The sequence below is a fragment of the Loxodonta africana genome, chromosome 9 (genome assembly GCF_030014295.1).
Source record: "Loxodonta africana isolate mLoxAfr1 chromosome 9, mLoxAfr1.hap2, whole genome shotgun sequence".
Classification (NCBI taxonomy): domain Eukaryota; kingdom Metazoa; phylum Chordata; class Mammalia; order Proboscidea; family Elephantidae; genus Loxodonta; species Loxodonta africana.
Genome location: NC_087350.1, coordinates 76,165,748 through 76,179,205, shown reverse-complemented (window position 1 = coordinate 76,179,205; position 13,458 = coordinate 76,165,748).

Below are 13,458 nucleotides of genomic sequence, written 5' to 3'. Positions count from 1 at the left end.
AGCATCATTCGGGTTGGCAAATGGTGATTTTTCTATTTCTGTCTGCATTTATTAGTTAGCTTTCTACTGTAAGGAGAGCTTTCCCTTCTTCCTCATCTCTCTATCTAAGAAGCCCTGGTGGTGCAGTGGTTAAGTGCTCGTCTGCGCACCGAAAGTTTGGCAGTTCGAACCCACCAACTGCTCCATAGGAGAAAGATGTGGCAGCCTGCTTCCATAAAGATTTATAGCCTTGGGCAGTTCTACTCTGTAGGGTTGCTATGAGTCGGAATCAACTAGATGGCAGTGAGTTTCATATATATGTGTGCATATATATATATATTTCTACAAATATTACTTGTCAAGGAGTTTTTATGAAGTCATTTTTCTTACTGACCCATTATATAACCAGACTTGACATTTTATGCAGACATTTTTCCATATAGATATATTTGAATTTCAGTGAAGAAGGAGTCATGTCTCTATCACGGTAGACTTTTTCCAACCCCCATAGACACTAAAAGCAGTTTTATATCTCCAGAAGTTCATTGTAACCTTTTATTACTTGCTCGTTACAGGAGTTTTTCCTCCATGTGGGAATGTTTCTTGGCATTTCTGTCCATATTTAGGGCATTCCTCAATTCCATGTTCATAATTTCTTCTCCTTTCACCCTTCTTGATGTACAGAATGTTTACTTATAATGGGCTGCAGAGTCACACATTCACATTTAATTGCAAGAAATATTCTAGTCTGAAAGTCGCTGATTTTCAAAGTTTCAGACAACATAGAACACAGAATCTGCTTGTTTGACTCTTCTGTGTTTTTAAAATTAGACTTGTCAGATTTTAGACAGTTTATTAAAACAAAAACCATTAGCAGGATCCATCCCTTTTTCTTTCTGTGAGGTGGAATGATGTACCATCCATAGACACTGAGCATATGAAGCCCACTTTAAGCCCTCTTTTTTTATATAGGACAGACTGAGTAGGGAAGCACAACTTGTCTTCTGCATGTGAAGAGCCCTCTGCGAGTGTATGGTGGCCTGGTTCAGGCACAGAGGTTAGAGAAAGAGCCAAGTGTGAGATACCAATAAGAGGAGCATGAAAATTCAGCTTGCTAAGCGTGTATCTGTTGTGTGTGTGAACGCCCTGAAGCAAGTTTTCATAAATTAAAAATACAAACCAAAATAAAGTATTCTAATTTTGACTTCATTCTTTGTCTTCCACACAATTAAAGAGTTTGCTTCAGAACAAGGCTTGAAGTTCATTGTGATTCTGTCAGCTAAAAAAACCATGGTCCATTTTACGTAAAATATTCCACAGAAGCATTGTTAACTGTGCAGTTCCATTGCAAGAAATTACTGGGTCTTTTTTTTTTCCTCCTATAGTATGTTTTTATAGCCACTTAAAGGTCAATAGTTAAAATCTACCAGGTGCTCCTTGGAAACTCTATGGGCAGTTCTGGTGTGTCTTACGGGGTAGGAATTGACTTGACGGCAATGGGTTTGTTTTGTTTTTTTGCTAAGTAATTACAGATTACAATCCCAAAATAAATTGCTCTGTTATATGTTCAGTTAAGACTAGGGGGATGACCAGTAGGGTCTCACTCCAGTTTAGTTTGAATTTGGGGCAGGCTAGTACCTGGTCTGTAGTCTTGAATAAAAAAACCTCAGCGTTCAATTTTGTGAGTCTTGTGACCACCTCTGAGTTATATCTGAAGTTTTATAGCTGTCCTTGGCAGGTTGAACCCTCCAGTTTATTTCATAATAGCAGATCTAGGATAACAGCCTCTTCACTGTGAGTCTCTTAGGACATCTGAGGATTGCTGAGCAGATGGAATGGAATGACAGTACATCCTTGGCTTTGAATATACTTTGGGCATCTTCCTAAAATCAGCTGTGCTTGTCAACGGCCCTCTCCAGACTGCACTGCCACTTTATGCCTTTGCTACGTGGCTTGTCTGCTTGGAATATCTTTCCCTTTCTTTCTGGGAGATGACTTTCACATTCAGTGATAATGTCCATGTCCTCTTTTTAGCTTTCTCGTCACCTCCTTATTGTTGTTAGCTGCCACTGAGTTGGCCCCAGACTCATGGTGACCCCATGTACAAGAGAACTAAACCCTGCCTGGTTCTGTGCCATCCGCATAATGGGTTGTGGATCAGACCGTTGTAATCCACAGGGTTTTTTCATTGGCAGATTTTCAGAAGTAGGTCACCAGGCCTTTCTTCCTAGTCTCTCTCAGTCTGGAAGCTCCACTGAAACTTGTTCATCATCATCATAGCAACATGCAAGCCACCACTGACAGATGGGTGGTGGCTGTGTGTGAGGTACATTGGCCAAGAATAGAACCTGGGTCTCCTGCATGAAAGGTTAGAGTTTTACTACTAAACTACCAATGTTCCCACTCCCTAGGAAGGGCATCATTAATTACTCCATATATTCAGTACAGTATATACAGCTTCGTTGTGTGATTCTCTGTGATGCACTGAGGTTTCAAAGATGAATAGAACACAGCCCTTGTCCTTCCTTTTTTAGTCCCATCTTGGGCTCACAGTGTTCTAGGAGACAGCTAAGCAAAAATTTAGCTTAGACTAGTGCTATATACAAGCTATATAGAGCTATATATGGAACTATAGAAATGGAAGATATTTACACAGTATTTTGGTCATACATCTGTCCTTCCTAGCACTTGTATTATACTCATTTTTGTAGCTGTTTTACCCACTAGACTCTGGTTCTCAAGGGCAGGAGCTGTGTTCATTTTTGTGTCACTAGCACTTGAAGAGCCTCCCATGTGCTACGTACTATCAAGTACCGTGAATGCAGAAATGAAAGGCATGGTCTCTGCACTTAAGGAACTCTTCTCGTGGAAGAGATAAACATGCAATCCAATAATCATTGCTTAACATGGTAAGTACTCATAAGATTGAAGCAAAAGATGGTGTAGGAGCATAGACGAAGAGCATCTAATCTGGGGAGGGGGTGTCAAAGCTAGAGGAGGTAATGCTAAGGCTGGCATTTGAGGACCAATCAAGTCAGTGAAATAACAGAATCCAAGGCAAGATGCAGCTAGAGAGGTTGCATGAAGGTTTTTGGATTTTAAATCAAAGGCCATAGAGAGCCACTGAGGGATCTTAAACCACAGAGTGCCATAATTAACAATTTTTGAGGGATACTCTATTAAGAGACCAGAAGCAGAGAGACCAGTTAATAGGCCCTGCATTTTTGCAGGTGAGAGGGAAGTACCTGAACTAAAGCAGTAAGAGCTATGCAAGGGGGTTAGCTTGGATGTGGGTGTGATGAGAAAAAGAAAACCAGGTTTCTGACTTGGGCAAGTGATTTTTGCTCTTCACTGAGATAGGAAATAGAGTATTCCATCCACATGTCCTGAGATGGCACTGTCCATCTTATTAGCTTAGACCAGTGCTAAATACATTCTCTGCTCTGAAATCCTTCAAATTCTATGTTTGAAGAAAAGCCTAGTTTGAATTGATCCTTTCCTGGCTCTAGCTAGCTCCTTGCCCTCTCCACCAGGACTCTGAAGTCCTTGAGAAATATAACTGCCTTTCAGATCTAGGACCCTTGTGAAGGCTTCTCTTCCATCTCTTATTTTTGCCCAAGGCCATCGTGTGGTCCAAGAAAAGCTACTCACTTCTTAGAATGGATTTTTTCCCCCTAATATCAGTTGTTTGGCGAGTATTCCAGCCAAAGCTATGCTTGACATTATATATAGATGGCACCAACAGTAAAAGCTGGTGTAACCTGTCACATGGGCCAAGGCCGGTTGCGCATGTTCGTGTAGCTAGTACTCAGATCAGCTGCTCTGGTTGCAACTAGAGCTTCCATGTATTCACTGGGCAGTTTGGTTCCTGATGCTCATTCCTTGGTGTCTCAACGGCAGCTGGTTTTGGTTTTAGTTTTTGGTGTCTGCCACGTTGGATCTGAGTCATGGCGTAAAAAAATGTGTTAGGGAATCCGGGTGGGGTTTGATGCTACCATACCTCCTTCCAAGGTTCTGGCTGGTTGAGAGTTCATACAAGGATCACCGGCAAAATGGAAACAAACATGTTTGTCTTTATTTCTGGCTAGGCAAATGTCCAGTAAGTCCTTCATATGCAGAGCGTCTGGTAAATTCTGCTGGAGAATGTGGCTGAGGTCTAAAAAGACACTGTCCTGTTTCCCTGGGGACAGCATGCTCTGGTGTGGCAGTAGGGAAACCAAGATTTGGGAAGTGGAAGCAGAGTCTTTACCCAGCTAGCTGTGAAGTCCACAGGCCTGCCTCACATTCTCAGCCAGGTGGAGAGAAGGAATGGAGGGCCTCCCTTTCACAGGTAACCTCCAGCTCAGGTGGGCAGGTAGCATAGAGATGGGTGGCAGAGAAGAGGCCAGTGCTCCTGGGCCAGGAAACACACTACACCTGAATATATGGTTCAGTTTGAAGCCACAGCCTGGTTTGTGCATTTGAGGCCTAATGTCCAGTGTTCAACACAGCTACTCCTTTTGAGCCTGAATTCACACACTGAATTGAGGTGCTAAATATGCATGTGAAAGCTGGACAATGGAAAAGGAAGACCAAAGAAAAACTGACATATTTGAATTATGGTGTTGGTGAAGAATATTGAATATACCGTGGACTGCCAGACAAGCCATCAAATCTGTCTTGGAAGAAGTATAGCCAGAGTGTTCCTTAGAAGCAAGGGTGGTGAGACTCCTTTACTTTGGACATGTTATCAGGAGGGACCAATCCCTAGAAAAGGACATTAATGTGGTACAGTAGAGGGTGGGTGAAAAAGAAGAACCGTAGCGAGATGGATTGGTACAGTGGCTGCAACAATAGGCTCAAACATACCGATTGTGAGGATGGTGCAGGACTGAGCAATGTTTTGTTCAGTATAACTTAAGTATAATAAGATCGCTGTGAGTTGGAACAGGACTGGACTGCACCTACCACCACCAAGGAGAGGGCAGGTAAGTTGGACATTACAGATCACAGCCCAGAGAAGAGGACTAGGGAAATACACTTTAGATACAGATAATGGAAGCCAGATTTTCATGAGAACATTCAGGCAGTTTGAGGTTTCTTAATAAAGCTATTCTGAGCAACTGATGGCTAAGTAAAGATATTCTGAACAACTCTCTTTGGGCTCTCCAAGAATTTTCTCAAAAAGTAAAATTTCTTCTGGCTCATCATCTGATCGGTCTGTGACTATCATTACCGTTGGAAGGGCAAGAATTCTCTATCCTGTTTGGTTTCCAAACCCGCATAATAAAATTCACTTTAAGATAAGAGAGGAACAGAGTACTATTCTAAGCTTAAATTTAGAGCTACATTGAGCATCATGGTCTGGAGGGTTTGGCTCAGTTTCTTGCTGTTGAGTACATTAAGGCATTATTTCTGGCTGAAGTTTGCCCATGACATAATATTGCAAAGCAGCCAAGTTTTCCTAGTAATCTCGTAGGCCAATATTCATAACATGTCAGGGTCCCATTAGGCCTTTTATCTGAATAAGCTTTCTGTTCAACAAACTGTGGTTATATAGATATGTTGTTTTAGGGTAAAATAAAATCCATTGAGATGAGTTTATCACTTTAATTGTATTAGCACCTTTCAAGTGGCCACATTTATTTGGAATGTTTCCATGAGTGGATGACATAAATCAACAGAATTATGCATGTGATGTGTTTGGCTTTAGCTCAAAGGAACAGAGGAGGAAGATTTCAGCGGGAAACATTCATATGCTTGTCAATTGGCAGGGAATGGAATTAAATTGTCTTCAACAACCGAGAAAATAAACCATAGGTTGTAGATTCATGAGGAAAACATACGAAAATATTATCTCTACTTAGAACTCATTTTCACATAAAAAGAAATCACTAGCATTTTAGGAAAATTTGTGTTGAGAGTGAAATCATTTAAGATTTACCAGCTATTTTCCCATATTCTTACAAAATCACCTTCCAGGGATAACTGAGCATCTGTCATCCTTTTTCCTTCTCAGTATGACAGCACCTGTAAGAATTGAGAGTTTTGGAAAGAGGCTAAAATTGGTTAGGGTCCAAAGGAGCCTGTAATTTACTCCTACAGCTTGATGATCTAACACTGCATATGGTGGGCTGTGTTTCTTGTCTACCTCTCAAAATTTTGTTCAGAAAGGATAGCGATTATTAAATTTGTTCCCCAGACTAGGTGTGGGAATGGGTAGAATGGACATGGAAATCATGAAACTTAATCATGAGTCTTCCAGGCCCAAAACAAAAAACAGCACTCTCCACTACAATGTCAAGATCAAAGCCACAAACACCTTTAAATAGTGCAAATTGGGGGATCTGGAGAAGGGTAACTGGGTGGTCTCCATTGTCATTGAGGACAAAGCAAAAGAAAATGGGTTTGAAATGCAGGGGAAGGAAATCAGGGTATCCACAAAGAAAGGCTCCTACTCTGCAGAAACATCTTCAGGGAGGTTTTAAGTGTTGAGCAAACAGTCTAGAGGCAGGGTAGTCAATGAAGGTCTAGAGATGAATATATGCATTACATGACTTTATTCTAGTTTTTCCACAGTGGGCAGCCATGATTGTCATTCATATAGCTCTTTTTATAAATGTGCTTTACAGCGGGAAGCTGTCACTCATTTATATAGCTGTTTTTATAAAATTATTGTTTTGCATGTTAACTCTCAGTTAATTGCAAGGACTTAATGTTTTTCTCATTGATAATTTCTTTTGTATCTTCCCATAGTTCATTGCCTTCTTTATATTAGGTATTTAATAGTTAATGAATGAAAACAAACCAAGGACTCTGGACTATGCCATCTTCTCTGAATAACTTTAAATTCAAATCAATTATTCATTTCATGAGTATTTTTTAGCACCTCCTTTTTTTTATAAATCTATAAACTGGAAACCCTGGTGGCGTACTGGCTAAGTGCTACGGCTGCTAACCAAGAGGTCAGCAATTCAAATCCGCCAGGCACTCCTTGGAAACTCTGTGGGGCAGTTCTACTCTGTCCTATAGGGTCACTATGAGTCGGAATCGACTCGACAGCAGTGGTTGGGTTTTTGATATAAACCTGTCAGTGTTCTAGGCTCTGGGAACGAAGCAGTGAACAAGACAAAGTCCCTGCTTTCAGAGAGCTAGCATTACAGAGGGAAACTAACAACAATAGTATGTCAGGTGGTGATAGTGTCATGAAGAAAAATAAGCCAGGGTAAAGGGATAGGGTGTGATAGGTAGGGTGGTGGGGGCTATTGTGCATTTGAGAAAAGGTGGCTGAAAGTCTTTTCTGGTAAGGTGGCCACAATACCTTGAAACTAATGAGAACCAGCCATGCAAGTATTGCCACGAAGAGTTTCAGGTGTGTTCAGGAGACAGTGTGGCTGAAGTGGGGCGAGAGGGTAAGAGCGGGAAGAGGGGGAACTTGTAGGCTGTGGTAAGGACTCTATGGTTTTTCCTCTGAATGAGAAGGGGACCCATTGGAATGTGTTGAGCAGAGGAGTGACACAATCTAATTTATTGTATTTATACTCATTGAAAAATCAAACCAACATTTTCATACAAAAAGCTAACTACATTCCCTGCCTTAGTTCACACAGATCTTTTATTCTGTATTTGCTCCCTAATAGTTTACATCTCCTCCAGAGCGCCGGCAGCCCTATGCAGCTCAAGGCTGACATCTAGTGGACGGTTTCATAATTGTTTATAAGCCTGCCGTGTGGGCTGCTGCTGACTGGGTACAGAGGGGAAGCTTTGACAGAAAACCACAAATGGTGTGAGAGCAGTCAGAATCAGGTGATTACACTGGATTTGTCTCCTTGTTTTTCTTTAGTTCATGTTTAGGTAAGTTTGTATTTTTCTAGCATGTATCTGTTAGAACAGATGAGTTCAGCTGCAAGACAATTAGGGCATTAAAATCATGGTGAAGGGGAGAGTAAGTTGGCACTGGGTGGGATTAACAAGGAGAAACTGCCCTGGTTCTAGGGGTGGTCTCCAAAAGGTACCCTGTGATTTGTCATGTGGTGCCTAAGGGTATATGTGCGTTCCAAACCTGGGCTTGAGTCAGGTTGGCGCCAATTTATAAAGGGCTATCAGATCGATAGGGTGTGAGGAAGTTCAAGGCAGTGTGAAAATACCAGGCTCATTTAGGTGTTCCCCAATGCTTGTCGTTGGGTGCCATTGAATCCTGACTCATAGCGCCCCCACGGGACAGACTAGAACTACCCCATAGGGTATTTCGGCTGTAATCTTTACGGAAGGGGATCACCAGGTCATCCTCTTGTGGAGCTGCTGGGTAAGTTCCAACCGCCAAACTTTCGGTTAGCAGCCGGGCACGTAACCATTTGCGCCATTAGGCCTCCTTTTCCCGGTGTTAGGTGGGGGTATCTTGGTGTTGCAGCCAAGAGCTTTAGCTTTATAATTGAACGTGATTTCACTTCTTACTCGGCCATTTACTAGCTGTGAGAACTTGGGGAAGTTACCATCTGGGTCTCATTTTCTGAAATGTATCCTAAAGATATTATGTCAGGTAATTTATACAAAGCACTTACCACACTAGCATTCAGTAAGCACTCAGTAGCAGCTAGATGTTATTGTTCAGAGGAATCACAAGTAGCCATTAAAGAGAGACGCAGAGTATAGTAACATCTCATTAAAATTTTTTTTTTGTCCCCGGTATTTGACATTCACTGAATTTAGCTATTAATTATTTTGTGTATCTATGACAAGATCCATTTTATCTGCATTGATTGAGGGTAGTTGAGTAATCTCATTAACTGAAGAATATCATTTACACCACACAGAGATTAAAACCCTTCAGCGGCTTTCATTACCTTTAGGAAAAAAGGCCCAAATATTTAGCTCTGCATGATCTAGCTCCTGCCTGCCTCTTCAGCCTCAGCTTTCACCACTCTTCCCCCTCAGTTTCTGCATTCCAGACACGCTGGCCTTTCTTCAGGTGCTCCAATGCCTTGTCTCTCCTGTTTTAGGACTTTTGCCTGTCCACATCTCTCCCACTCCCACCAACACACAACAACCAAGCACACACTTAGCTGGGTAATTCTCATCTTTCAGATTCCAGCTCAAATTGACCCTTTTCAGAGTTTTCCCTGGACCTACCTCACTCCCCCACCGGGCAAACCTACCCTGTTATATGATCTCATAGCATTCTGTGCTTTTATTTTTTCTTCAGAACACTTACCCTAGCTTTCAAGTACATATTTGGGTAATTATTTGCTCCCCAGCTAGACTGTAAGCATCTTGTGATCTGCTTGGCCCATGGCTCCATCCCTGGCACAGTGCCTGGTGCATTGAGACCCTCAAATATTTTTTGAATAGTAAAAACAGCAGTCTGAAAAGGGAGGGAATTTTTTTTTGAAAATTAAACTGTAAAAATAGGCAAAACACTCTGACTAACTTTGAACACGGGTGTAGTAGCGCTATGGTGTCACACCCCGGTTCCCTCCGGATGCTGGGAGTGTTGATGACGGAAGGCTCTCAGCTGAGTCCCTCTCTAGGCGTTGCCCTTAGCAAAGACAGCCTCCTCCTCCAAGGTCATGGGTCTCCTGGGTGCAGCCCACTTCCAGTGTCAGGCTGATGGGGGGATGTGAGTGTGCGGCCTCTTGCCTCAAGGTGGTGCAAGGAGGTCCAGAGCTCACCATAGGACTGGCTGAGGCCACTGTTCGAACTGCATCACAATTCTACTTCTCCCCCTGCCCAATCTGGCATCCTTCAGCCCTCACAGCTGCCTTTCCTGAGAGCACTCCCCAATATACCACCTGCTGCAAGCCTCAAGGCCTGTTTCCTAGGGAACCCGACCCACAGCTGGCCATGAAGGAGAGGGAGGAGGCTAAGTGGCTCCTAAATTCCTGCCATCCACTGAGATGAGGATAATGTATGGAACTGAAGCAGGTTTTCTGGGAAAGATACGTTTTGAGGGTGCTAAGTTTGAGTGCCCATAGGATAGCCAAGAGTTTGAAGCTTAGAGGAGAGATATGAGCTAGAGGCAAAGACTTGGGAGTCACCTGCACACTAAAACACTGACACGAAGGATATCACAGCAAGAAGTGTGCAGAGTGAAAGAAACAGAAGTCTAGGGCTGCCCAGGAACGCAACATAAGGGGCAGGGAAAGGAAGCGGTTCCACAGGGAAGGGCGAGTATGGACTCTTTCCCAAAGGAGGGTTACAGAGGCTAGGAAAGAAAGGCGCGAAAAGCGCTGCCCGAGAGACGTGGCAGGCGCGAGGCAGCCGCGAAATTTAAAGAGCCAGCTCCAACGCGCAGGCCAGAGGCCTGAAGCCCGTGAGTTTCTCTTCCTGGGCCTGTGAGAGTCTCATTTCCCCACTGAGCCTCCGTAGCACCTGACTCAGCAATTTTGTTATCTAGGCAGTTGCACTAATTAAAAAAGCTGGTCCCTGTCTGTCTACCAAGGGGCAGTTCCTTTGTTAAAATATAATTAAATGTATTTAAAATATAAAGAAAGCCAACTATGACTTTCTTTAGCCCCCAGGAGGTGCAAACGATTAATGCCTTCTGCTGTTAACAAATTTTGGCTGAGTCCACCCAGAGGCACCTCAGAAAAAATGCCTGGTGATCTACTTCCAAAAAAACCCCAGCTTGAGAATTCTATGGAGCATAATTGTACTCTGACACACACAGGGTCACCATGAGTTGGAGTTAACTGGATTGCAGCTGGTATGTACACAGGATGGAACATTTTGCATCCCCACACAAACCAGAAATGTAAATCATTTCCTTATTTGTCACTTCGCAATTGATGTACTAATATCCTCTCCTTGAACTGCGGTGTTATTTGTGGCGACCACACTATTAATTCAGAGCGTTGCCGGCGTGACCAGTGCGGTCTTTTTTTTTTTTTTCTTTCAGCACCATTCAAAACATTATTTCAATCCACTCTGACACAACACGTGCACTCCCACTTACAGTTCGTGTTTTCATTCTGTGAACACCCAGCACCACCCAGTCAGTTGCAAACCCTGACACATATAGACTAGAGGTGTGGAAGTCAGGAAGACCCACCTGGGTTCACATATTTCTGTAATAAGCGATACAGTGTTTTTTGGGGTCTCTAACCTGTTGCCGTCGAGTTGATTCTGATAGTGCCCACATAGGACAGAATAGAACTGTCTATAACCAGTGCAGCTTCTTTCCCTTCTGTCCAGTTAGATTTAGGAACAAGATTAATTTAGGATGACAGAAGGGCAATGGGTCAGTAGTAGGGCACTGGCCTGGTATCACTTTGAAATAAGTGTTTGAAGAAGTCGGGGTGGGGGGGTGCATTGTAAGCAGCCTATTGGAGGTATTGCCTGAGGGACCTTCAAAAATGATCCACAAGAAGACAGCAGCGCTGAGACTTTGCCACACCTGGAGGACACCATGCTCCAGGTCTTCCAGGTGGGAGTCAGATGCCAATCCACTGCGTCCCCTGAACTGCTAATCTGAGTGATCCTGCAGAGGCCTCCTTTGCTAAGCTTGAGGTTAGAGGCAGGCCTCTCACCTCACCACCTTGCCTCTCCAAAGGAATACTCCCCCAACTCCCATTCCCCTCTCCACTCTTACCCTTTTACATCTCTTTATGGGTTGGGTAATGGATTCAAGAGGCTTACAGCAAAGTCTCACTTTGCAAACTCACCAGGATGGTCTGTTTACTCATTTTGATATATTTATTCACACTTCCAAAACACGAAGAGTTCCATTTTAGCACTTTTGGCTTTGTGTTGCAACATCATTAAAATCAGCCTGAAGGAAGCAAGCAAAGCTTTCATAGAATAAAAGAGCTTGCTCAACTCTATCTCAGAACCAAGGCAAACCCTTAGATTCAGACTTGGCCAAATCCTAGCTCCATCAACAAACTTAATTCTAAGATGTTCTTCCAACAGCATACTGCCTAAGTTGTTGTTGTGTGCCACTGAGTCGATTCCAACTCACAACAACCCTATATGACAAGAGTAGAACCGCCCCATGAGGTTTCCAAGGCTGTGATCTTTATGGGAGCAGATCTCCAGGTCTTTTCTCTCATGGAGCTGCTGGTGGATTTGAACAGCCAACCTTTTGGTTATCAGCTAACCATCGTGCCTCCTGGGCTCCTTTTCAGCGTGCTGCCTGTGGTTGCCATTATGTTGAAAAAGCTAAATCTGAAGAAGTACCAGCAGAGGAAAACTATTCTCTTTTCGGTGGTTCATCTCAGGCATCTCCTATAACTTGCCACTCTTGGGTAATAAAAAGTCCTCCAGCCACTTTCAGACCCAGGAGTAATCTTATTTGAGTAATTAAAATGCTGGTTTAGTGTCATAATCATATAGCAACATTCTCTTATCCAATTCAAAGCTTTTCCTCACCTCCACTTCAGGCCTGATTTAAAAAAAAATCAAACCATACAGAAGGGCTTAGGAAAGCAAAGGTCACCTGCCCCACTCCTCCTCCTCAGTTCCTCTGCCCAGAAAAAAACAAAACCCGTGGCCATTGAGTTAATTCCGACTCAATAGTGACCCTATAGAACAGAGTAGAAGTGCCCCATAGAGTTTCCAAGGAGCGCCTCATGGATTCAAATTGCCTATCTTTTGGTTAGCAGCTGTAGCTCTTAACTGCTACACCACCAGGGTTTTCCCCCTGCCCAGAGGGAACCAATTTTAGCTCTTAATTGTTTCTGTGTTTAAGTAGTAAATTATAATTATTGACAAAGTTACTTCAACCTGCTCAGTTGTTGCCATGTTCAGCCACCTGGTGAGGTTAATGTTTTGGAGAAACAAGGGGTGGTTCCTTCTTACAAGCAAGTTTTGGTGTTTCACCCCTTTACCTTGACCCTATCCCCATGATAATTTTGAGTTAGGTAAACTGAAGGCCTGTATGAAGCACCACAAGGCAAGTCCTGCTAGCCATTTAAAAAACAACTTTTTAAAAAGGCCCTTTAACAGCTTTTTAGAATTAGGAGTAACGGTTTGTACAAGCCATGCCCACTTTTCTCCTGTACTTTTTTAGACCCGAGGCCTGCCCTTGTGAGCCTGGCGGTGGTTTGTGTTTGCGTTGGTTGCACCTGATGTTCTTGTTAAGCCTGGCAAGTCTGTCTCTTGGGAGCAGAACCACTTCCATGCCTTTTGTATACAAAGAATTGACTCAGGACAGCTGGTACTGCCACTCTCTTGAATAGGACCTGTGACAGCTGACCCTCCTTGCTCTCTTAGCCATGCCCTCCGAGGCAGCTGTTCTGCAAACCCAGGGAGCACAGGGACATAAACCCTGCTGTTTGCTGTTCTTCCTGTATCCCATGGGGACTTGCTCGTGTACTTTACCCAGCACCTACAGGTTATTCCCACCTTCTCCTGGACTGCTTAAGCACCTCCTAACAGGTCTGTTTGCATCCAGTCTTGCCTTTCTTTTAAAAAAGACCCTCCACATAGAAGCCAATGTGTGCTAGTTATCAGTTTATGGACTCTCAGCTTCAAATCCACTCTGTATTGCCTGCTCTGCAAATA